The 8,489-nt window shown below is 33.0% G+C and overlaps 1 non-coding gene across 1 annotated transcript; it reads left to right on the top strand.

Annotated features, from left to right (window-relative positions):
* Positions 1-7,429: 7,429 nt before the first annotated feature.
* Positions 7,430-7,598, top strand: LOC129758850 (U1 spliceosomal RNA). The gene has a single exon (XR_008740091.1). It is a non-coding gene; the product is annotated as a U1 spliceosomal RNA (small nuclear RNA).
* Positions 7,599-8,489: the final 891 nt, after the last annotated feature.

An 8,489-nucleotide genomic window follows, 5' to 3' on the forward strand; every position in this document is an offset into this window, starting at 1 on the left:
AATACTGGCCAAGGCAGTGCGATCGGGGGGGGGGGGAGGGAGGGGGGGGGGGGTTTAACCCCCCCCCCCCATGAAGATTTTTTCCAAGTAAAATTTTCGAAGAAGTAAAGAGAAATCACTTCATCTTAAAAGGTGTTAAATAAGTGTTAACAGAAAGTCAGAAATTTTTCTCGCCTCCGGCGGAAATGAATCTTGAATTAGCCTTGGCTTGAGACATTTTATTTTACGACATTACATACATATATGCCGTTCACGAATTGAAACTAACTTTCAATAGTAAATTTCGATTTGCAATTCAATCAACCTTTTCATTGAAACTCTAAACTTGACATACAAAAACCCTACCTCGTCTTTACAATGGGTTTTTATTCCAGAAGTGTAACCAAAAAAATTCAGAATTTGAATCATTTTAACTTCAAAATTAATTCACCGAATACTAATTTTTTCTCTTCTAAGTGCTCAACATCACATTCAAAAACGTTTTGATAAATTACACAAGGCCCCGAAATAAACATTCTTCGAGGTGGAAAGAATTTAAAAGCTTATTTTCGACCAATTTAGGTGCCCTGGATCTAAAGATGCAGTTTTACTATCAGCTTTTGTTGTTTGGATTAACTTTTGGAAATATTTAAAAATAATTTTATAAATTTCTGAATTTTGACAAAACTTTAAAACATAAACACGAGTTCTCAAAATCAAGGTTTAAATCAATATTCAACTTTCCACAAGACTTGAAGTAATTTTAAATTCTGCGTAGAAGTTATATTAAGGTTGGCAGAATTTTTTCAGTACGTACCAGGGCCGGAAAATCCGAGCTATTTTCATCTAAAAACCTGGCAAAATCTGGGCATTTGATTCAAAAATGTCGATCAAAATACGGGCAATATCCGGGCAAATTTAGTCCAAATCCAGGAATTACTCAACACAAATCAAGGAAAAAAACATGAGATTTTTTTTTCATCACCAGTTTATAAATTGTATTTTAGGCTTTCAAAGAACTTTGTTTTGGTTATTTTTATTGAACTTGCTCAAAATATGCAAACAATTTGTTTTTTTTTTTCGTTTGTTTCGGCAAATAAAGCGCAAAATCCGGGCATTTCTAACTGAAATCCGTGCAACCGGGCTGGGCCGGACTTTTGTCAAATTTTGTGATAAATATCCGGGCAATCTGGCAATCTTAAGTTATATAGATTTTCAATTTGTGTACCTTTCTTCATTTTTATTGAAGTTGAATTGAAATTTAAATATTTTTAAAGCAAAAATCTAATCGTTTTACAGGTTTGAACAATTTTTTATGAACTGTAGAATTTAACTTTTTTAGATTATGCATCATCATGTTTGAAATATTATTCCTTAATTTAATTAAATGGGTATAGTAAATAAATTCAAAATTTCTGTAGCCGTAGATGTCTTACTTCATCAGTTATCAATGATTGATTTCGCTTAAAACTGATGCATTTAAAAGCTTTTAAACTCCATATCACCAAAACGCAAGGTGACAGAGGAAATCGAAAAAAGATTTGAGTTCAGAACGTTTAAATCTACCAAATCAATCATTCAATCATAGGCATAAAAATTCTGTTCCTTGAAGTTGTCAATTAAATTCTTTTTAAAATGATGGGACGAGTTTTATGAAAAAAAAAATCCTTTAGAAATTTATCTTTTTCTTCTTCATATTTTGATTTAATTTTCAAATAAATTTAATGAATTCTAAAGAAAAACAATTTAAATTTTACGAAATATTTTTCTTAAGTTTCTCTTTGTTTTTCAAATCTGAATTGTTCTAAAAACATAATCTACAGCGTTTGAAACTAAATTTTTAATAAGAAAAACATAGTTTCCATCTCCTGTCCTTTTCAGGACCCAGTATTGCAATTGATTGATTAAAAGTTTATCTTATGAAAATTAGATATTAAATAATGTTTTTTAATCGATCATGAATTTCAATTTATCTTATCTATAATTGATTTGATTCGAAGTACCAACTTTAAGGTAAAATTTAAATGCGCAGTTTTAACTTTATTTGTATTATCTTTGTGGTTTGAATATTTACAACAAAACTTGGAATTAATTATTTTTATTTTATCAGTTTCTAATTGATCATTTCCCAATCTGTAATTTGTTACTGAACATGTTAACTGAACATGTTGTATTTTAAAGATATGTAAAAAGTTATTATTTTGAACTTCAGAACTTTTTTTGCCTTTTGCTTGAATTACTTAATGAATTTTAATATAGGAAAGGATCTTTGGCTTCGATCAACATTAAATATTTTCTTCTATTCATCAAATAAAATTCAATTATCTACTCTTGAAGTTCAAAATGTTTTTTTTCCTAATCAAGATTCACATTGCTAATCGGGATAATTTTTTCCCCAAATTCAAGATACCTACTACAGTGGATTTTTAAATCAATACTTCTATTAAAAATGAAGAAAAGAAATGTAAAATAAGATGAATTATAAAAAACAATCATTATTATTTTTAACAATTTTTTCACATGGGTAATTTTCAACGTGATCTGACATTTATTGAAAATTCGTTTTTTTTTATATTTTGAGCTTGTGTGATAATTATAAGTAAGAAAATAGTTTAAAATTAATTAATCTATTTCTTGTGTATTTTTGGTATTGTTATTATTTTCGGCTAAATTTGAATTTCGAAAACCCCCCCCCCCCCCCCCCCCCCCCCATGGGCAAGTCCTTCGCACGGGCCTGATACTGGCTGTGCCTATGATGAGCAATAAATAAGAATTATTCCATTTTTTTTCAATTATGTAGGTATTTATTTCCAAGCCTATACATTTTTTTAATATACCAGCACCGGCTCTGCTCTGGGGTGGAAGCTTTGTGCCAAAGTGTTGACCACCTGATATAGAGTTTTGATTAGTACACCCAAAATTCAGCCTCTGTGCCAATGGCGTGTAGTCAATTACATAGCATCATTGGTACAAGAAGATAACGCGATCGGTGCTGATTCGATTTGCTCCCACCGGCATTAACCTCCCAAGTTAACCGAATTGCGTATGTCTGAAAGAAACAAAATAAAAACGCTTTCACGTCCCTCCCTATCGCATCACAAGACGAAGAAGGATGGAAATAAATACCGGCCAACACCAGGCAGCCAGCGAACCGAGCACTGTGCGTGTGAATGTAGCAAAAGCAACAACAAAAACATCCTTCTAATTCAATCCACCAGCAAACAACCACGGCTAAGCTGTGCGTGTGTATGTAGCAAAAGCTAAAACAAAAACATTCCTTCAATTAACCGGCAAACCGGCCAAGCTGCCCGGCTTTAGCAGCTGTGTATATGTAGCGTGTGTATGTAATAGCAGGCAGTAAGCAAAGCACAGTTCTCATTCAATGGGTTTCCCGTTTCCTCCACTCCCGTTCCCTTTCCCGTTTCCATCGCAAGACAAATGAATACCTTGAAAGGAGGCCAAACGCCGGGAAGCCACTGTCGTGCGTTTCTTTTGTGATTGATCGGTGACAGAATGCCTATGACAAATATCCCTCTTCCTGCATGAAGCTCAAATAGTACACTGGTTAAGATGTTAGTCTGGCAAGACCATTTGGTTAGTGATTTGAGTTCGATTCTCCCTACGGGCGCTGTGGTTTATATTTTTATTTTCTTGTTTCTGGGATGAATTATCCAATAGGAACGAAATCCCATAAAATGTTTTTCTTGTTTTGCTTGAATGTAGTGGTCATGCATCATTTTAGTTGGGAGCCGAGTCCTTATGCCAGTTACGGTTTTTCAAACATATCATCTTCGGCACAGTGCACATTTCAGCGCATTATCGGCACAGAGATGTGCTAAATAGGCATTGGATTTTTGCAACCTCTTCTATGGGTGTATCTTTCATGAAATATCTACCTGTCCAATGAAAACTCACCCTTGACTTGATGTCTGCAGACCATGGTTGCTATAATATAGAGGAAAATAAGAATACCTAATTGATTAATCTATTCAAAGTTTGTGAAATAAATTCTCACCTTTTTCAGCGTACGAAAACAAAAAGACTCGAATTTGACAACTCGATTGCTGATTTTCCAGCAAACTAGATCAATTGCTGAAAAGTCCAGCAATTTGAAACCCGATTGCTGGGTTTTCAGCAAAAATGACAAAAACACAAACGAATGCTGAAAAATTCAGCAATCAGAAAACCGGCAAAATGTAGGATCGCTGAACGTTTCAGCATTTTTTTTGCTGGAAATCGAGGCAAAAATTTACTGTGTAGTCATAAAAGTTGACTGCAGAAATATCGGAAAATGAGATAATATTGTGGGGAAAAGATCGTGTATATTTTTGGAATTTACGTGGGGAGGATGAAAATCCTTGAAAAAAAAAGAAATTTACGTGCATGTACACACCCATAGACGAGGTTGAAAAATTCCATGTTTAAGTAGTTTAGCAAATGTCTGTGCAAAAAAAGCGCTGAAAGTATACTGTGCCAAAGCTGATACTTATGATTGGAAAAGCAACACTGTTTGTGAAAGATTTTTGAATGTATGTATGTCAATCAATAGAATTTTCAGCAAAGTTACTTTTGTGATGTTCTGTCAAGTGGTTTTTGAGATAGCGTAAAATGAAGAAATTTTTCGACTTTAGTATTCAGGCAACACGTGCACCATCTATAATGCAAACTTTGAAACAAATTTTTTTTTAAATCAAGGCTATTTTTGATTAAGTTTTCTGTTTCCTTAAGCATCGCCTTCGAATTAAATCAAAATTTCAAATTTGGTTGTTTGGATGTTATAACAAATTTAGCTGATTGTCCTCCTTCGGCGATAAAACAACATATTTGACTTTTTATCACTTCACCAACATTTTTGCGTTAATAATGGCAAGATTCCAGATTCAACTTAACAGAATATAAACTTTGTGATCGCATTTGGAGGCGGTCTTCTATGTATTTTTAGTCATTCATCGTGTCAATCGTTATGAAAGACTGAGTAATTTTCAGTTTCCACAGATCGTTAGCCTCCTCAAGTACTAGACATTATTTTTTCAATTTTTTCTCCTTGTTCATCTCCGAGAACTTGTTAACGAAAAGTTTCTTGTTGGAATCCTGCCAGGTGACCGCTAAAGAGTTCGTTTTGCTGTCCATTACGAGATTTTTCAAAATATTTCCCCCCGAGAAGTCAAAACATTTTGCGCACGATTTGACCACCGTTCTTGTTTATTTTACCGGTAGGCAAATTTTCGACCGTGTAAAAATAAAGGCAAGGCTATTTATAAGTTCGCTAGACGAACCAGTCAGAAAAATTTGACTTTTTTATCACTTCTTTTATTCACATTTTTGGATTGGCTTTGAAAAAACCAATCACATTCCCCTCACTTCATGGAATTAAATATTTTCACTTTTATTCAAATTTAATTATATCATACGAATTTGTCGAATTATCTTGAATATTGAATGCTATCTTAAAAACCACTCGACAGATTGTCACCAAATTTTGTTCGATTTGCGTTGGAATCGTGTCATTGTAGATATATCGCCTCCACTTTTGTGGCTATATGCTATATTGGTAAGTTAAATACAATCTGGTTTATTTGTTTGAATAGTTCTGTTGTTCGATAGATTTTACTCATAACAAATCATTTTTTAAAATGTCCACATGCCGCACAGTTTTGAAGGCCCTTGGAAGGCTTGGCCAAAAGCCTACTTTTAAAATTTCATATTTTTTTTTTATAAATTCATGCTTTCCAGAAACTAGACATTCTACCGATCAAGAATCTATATTAAAAATTAAAAAAAAAAATGATATAGGTATAGAGGAAAACTTGGAGTTCGGTGGTATTGCGAATGAACAAGAAACTCATTTTTTTTTTCAAAACTCTCTTAAAAAATTCTAAGGAAAATAAAAAAAAATGTGTGAGTATCTTAGCGAAATTATGAAATTTCATTGCATTAAATTGAGGAATTGAAATTTGAGGTAGATTCCTCGAAAACACTCAAAATGCGCTAAGAAACTAGTTCCCGTTTAAAAAATTATTACCTACAGTTATTGTCAAATAATTTAAGAAAATCAGAATGGGTGTGTTAAACTTAGCGTATTGAAACTTCAATTCATTTTCTGGTTTTGAAGTTTGGCTTAATTTAGCAAAGAATTAAGGTGAACGAAATTAAATTCAATTGTTTAGATTTTGAAGCATTTCCATTAAAAAATGATATAATTTCAAGACAATTAAACTATAGAACATCAAATGAGTTATAACTATTGAAAATTCAAGTGCAGTCAAAAGACTGAAATCAAAAGCCAAATATCAAAAGTCAAATTAAAAAATTCTCTAAAGTCTCTTAAGTCTCTAAAATCTCTAAAGTCTTTGAAGTTTTTTAAGTCTCTAAAGTCCCTGAAGTCTTTGAAGTCTCTAAAGTCTCTAAAGTCTCTAAAGTCTCTAAAGTCTCTAAAGTCTCAAAAGTCTCAAAAGTCTCAAAAGTCTCAAAAGGCTCTAAAATCTCTGAAGTCTCAAAAGTCTCAAAAGTCTCTTAAGTCTCCAAAGTCTTCAAAGTCTCTAAAATCTCAATAGTCTCAAAAGTCTTTAAAGTCTCAAGAGTCTCAAAAGTCTCAAAACTCAAAGGTCAAAAGTCGAAAAAAAATTCGAAAGTCAAAAGTAAAAAAATACAATTACCTGACAATATTCCATATGATGATACTTTTTAACGAAATTTCACTAAGTAGAATTGTAAATAAATAATATTTAATATACCTACCTATGTCTAAAAATATTTAAAAAAAAAAGTGAAGTGTAAACTCTTCAAGAGGGGAAATAACTGATACCAGAAAACGAAACAAATTTCAACCATCGAAACAAATATTTGAACATGAGGAATTTCCAATTTCCTAATTCGTTGCGAAAATTTGAATTTTGTCAAAAGCTTTTCGGATTGATTGAAAACTTACGTTGAAAAGAAGATAAAATTATTATTTTTACAAAACAAGACATTTTAAAATTTTTACAAAAGGAAGGAATAAATAACCTTGAAAAGGGTAGAGCCATTATTCTACAATGATCAAAATTTTTCTCGACATCCAACCATTTCTAGAACAGTTTCACTGAAAAATCCATAAATTTTTCTGTATAGTTAGTCTAAGTTCGCAGAAAATGCTAACTAACAAATGAATCACAAAAATGGTTCGAGCTTTACAGAACATAAAATGCTATAAACATGTAGAAAGCGCGAAGCGCGAAAATCGAGTTTGTTTCAATGGGTTCCAATAAGATCTCGACATACCACGTGGTTTTTGCACCCTTCAATTTTCGATTCTGTTTTCCGGTCAGTTTTTCTTCTTGTTCGAGGGTAGCAGGCGTAGATTTTTCTACCCCTCCAAATCACCGCTTGTTTTTCCCTCTCCCATTTTTGACAATCGCTAGCAAACCAGTCACTCCGGCACAGATGATCTCCCTCGAGCCCACCGAAAAGCATACTTACCTGGCATAGGGGTTACCGTGATCAGAAAGGCGGTTCCCCCAGGGCGAGACCCTTCCATTGCACCTCGGCTGGGTTGACCCCTGCGATTATCCCTCATGTGGATAACTCGTATGGGGATTTTTTTTTATTATCTGACAATTTGCGCCGGGGGTCTTCAGATTTTCACCAAAATTGAAAATTTGGTTCATTTTTGCGACTTAAAAACACGTGTATTTTTTCAGATTTCTAACATTTTTATTTTATAAGTTAGCTTCGGTTAGATTTTTTTGTAAATAAAAAATAACTATTTTTCAAAGCTACATAACTCTGTTATTTCTCAACGGAAATTATAAAATAGCACATCAAAATGCATTGAAATTTTATCAGCTTTCCAAATAAAATAGTTGAAAAAAATTAAATAATGACCTTCAACATGAAAAGTTGTAAATAAACTTTAAATGGCGTCTAAAAGTACCGTCTGCACCACCGAATATTTTGCAAAAAATACCATTGTATAGCTCGATTCATGATGCAACTTTCATCTGAAGACACCAAAGTGGGCCATTAACACCTTGAAGAGTTATGAAAGAAATAATGACAATAAATCTCTTTTTTTGCATCGAAAACAAACAATGGTCGAACAACTGCACTCACATATGGAGATAGCAAGCACTTCTAACAACATGGAAACAAAAGAACTTACCAAAGCAGGTAAAAAACACTATTTTTTCGTCCTTTTCAGACTGCCCCTACTCGCATAATAGTCCCATATGAAGTTTCGTAATTTTAGGTCAACATAAGGCTTGAACATAAAACACTAAAAATAGAGTTTTGTTTTAGAGATTTCGAGAAAAAAATATCAATTCGTGGCTGTCCTATATGAAATATACCTGAATAACAGTCCCATATGTGAAATACCACGAATTTGGTTACTTTTCAATGCTTCTTTCGGTGAAATAGTCTTTGGGCTATTGCTTTGAATCATTTAAACATTTTTTAACTCACTTGATGTCGAATGATACTCACTAGTTTTTGGAGGCAGGTCTGACTTTCTTAGGAATAACTTCCTTAGC

The sequence above is a fragment of the Uranotaenia lowii genome, chromosome 3 (assembly GCF_029784155.1).
Source record: "Uranotaenia lowii strain MFRU-FL chromosome 3, ASM2978415v1, whole genome shotgun sequence".
Taxonomy (NCBI): domain Eukaryota; kingdom Metazoa; phylum Arthropoda; class Insecta; order Diptera; family Culicidae; genus Uranotaenia; species Uranotaenia lowii.